This window comes from Monodon monoceros, unplaced genomic scaffold (assembly GCF_005190385.1).
Source record: "Monodon monoceros isolate NGI ecotype Baffin Bay Population unplaced genomic scaffold, NGI_Narwhal_1 Contig6168_ctg1, whole genome shotgun sequence".
Taxonomy (NCBI): domain Eukaryota; kingdom Metazoa; phylum Chordata; class Mammalia; order Artiodactyla; family Monodontidae; genus Monodon; species Monodon monoceros.
The window spans coordinates 2,321-4,368 of record NW_021701923.1 but is presented as its reverse complement, the minus strand read 5'-3'; the positions used below and the strand labels follow the sequence as shown (position 1 = coordinate 4,368).

Genomic DNA, 2,048 nt, shown 5'->3' with positions numbered 1-2,048 from the left:
GACCCAAAGCTTAGCACCAGTTTCTTTCACTTCCTAGGATTCACACACAAAGAACCAGTGTCCAGAGGCAAGTGACATAGGCCTTAAACTTGCTGCCATCCTTAATTTCCTCATTCATAAACTTTCCTTAGAAAACCCAAATCCCCGTTCCTCTTTTTAAATAGATTCCTGCCTTCAGCCCCGATGGCCAGTAGCAGACAGCTATTTCCCAATGGACGAGAGAGACTCCTTCATCTTCTTGGTCATGGTTGGGATGAGGTTCACTTGGCCATCCACACACTTGGTCACTCAACTCTCCAGCTGCCGCTTCACCTGAAGCTCTTTTCTCCCCGCATCTATTGAATCTCTGGCTTTGTCGTTGCAGTGTATAGTGTATAGTGCATAGGGCCAGGCGGTCCTGGAACTTCTCCAACTCGCAGGTCACCAGGGCCTGGGCTTGAGCCAGAGGTGCACGGCAGCGCTCAATGCGCTGGTGCACTTGCTGCATGGATGCCTGGCCATCCTCACAACAGCCGGTGCTGCACCGGAATGTGAGGCCCTGCATCTTCCGGATGTTCTCTCTCCAGACTCTTCACCACAGAGTCCGCCGCCTCCTGCACCCGGAGCTGCTGCAGCTCTGCCATGGCGACCCCGCGCAGCTCCCTGCCGCAACGGCGCCCACATGCTCACCAGCTTTTTATCTTAATTTACGAGCCTGCTGTAGCACCAATGAAGACATACTGTACTGCCTGGGAAAAAAACCACAGCCGAATTCTATTTCTGTACGATTCAAAGGCACGCCTTTGGCTGGAGCTGCTTCAGAAATAAGAAAAGTAGGAGACACAGCCCTGCTCGGGCTTGCTGGACTTGTCAGGGACCCTCGTCCTGGCCGTCTCCTATTGGCCTTGGGCTTCATTAAGCCTTCTGATTTATTTTTGTAGTCACTATTTTTTGAAAAAAGTAAAGCTGCCTTAATGGAAACTTTTAAAATCCAGGAGCTTTGGATTCCTCTACTTTGTCAGGCAAAAGTGGATTCATTTAGGTAGTTTTATCCACAAAAATGCACGTATTTATGAAGGTTTCAAAAATTAGCTTTTTCACTTCTTTTACTCCAGGAACCTAAAAACCAGACTTGGAAGATAATTTTTGTAGTGGGGTATGTGCATTCAGTCAACTAGGAAATGTAGCGGTTTTCGAAGGTCTCAGAATTTCTGCATCTCATAATTCCTTTGTCCGGTCCTCTTGGGGACTTGCTCCTGAGTTCTTTTCCTGCCCAGCCTCCTGATTCGGAGGTGAGGTGTCCCTGTGACTGCAGTTTGAGAAGTTTCACAAGAAGGTGAGGAGTGGCCGGAGGAGGGGGGATGGGGAGAATAGAGCTGAGCGAGCCTTGCTTTTCAAGATGGGGGAGCCCAGCGCAGCCTGGATAGAGAGGGAGGGCTGGACTTCCTTTGCTGGAGGCAGGTCCACGGGCAGAGCCTGGGGGCAAGAGGAGGTGGTGTGCCGTGGAGGGCGTGAGGGCCCACGTGGTGAATGAGCCAGAGGCAGCCATGGGCCTCTGGCCTTCCCCTCCAGCAGCTGTGGCCACTGGCATGGTGGGAGACGCTGGTCTGGGGAGGAGGATAGAGTCAGTGATGTTCACGGTCGCTGAGGAAGCGAACAGGCAGCCCTGCTGCTGACCAAGCCTTTCTCTGAGGTCGGGGTCTGGAGGCGGGGTAGCCCTCCACCTTACAAACAAGCGTCTGGTCCCAGCATCATGCCACTCCCAGACGCCGGCGTGGGACCGGTGCCCCCCTCCCCACCCCGGTCTGTGGCCGGTTGCTCTCTGGTGGGTCCCTCACGCTGGGTGTGGGCAGTGGAGCCCCCAAGTCTCCAGGACACGTCCTGTGAACGCCTTCCTGTTCCCAGGCCCAGCTGCCTCGGAGCTGACCACGCTGCCTGGGAAGGGGTCGAGAAGGGGGCCGGGGTACACAGTGTGTCTGCGTTCTTCCTCTGTGCTTTCTCCTGCCACCGGGTGGGAATCCCCAGGACAGCAGAAATCTCCGGGTGTCTCCCTGGCTGGGGCTCCCCCA

At 54.6% G+C, this 2,048-nt stretch overlaps 1 pseudogene; it reads right to left on the bottom strand.

Annotated features, from left to right (window-relative positions):
- Window positions 1-201: 201 nt before the first annotated feature.
- On the bottom strand, window positions 202-623 carry LOC114890660 (annotated as a pseudogene).
- Between the last annotated feature and the right edge of the window lie 1,425 nt (window positions 624-2,048).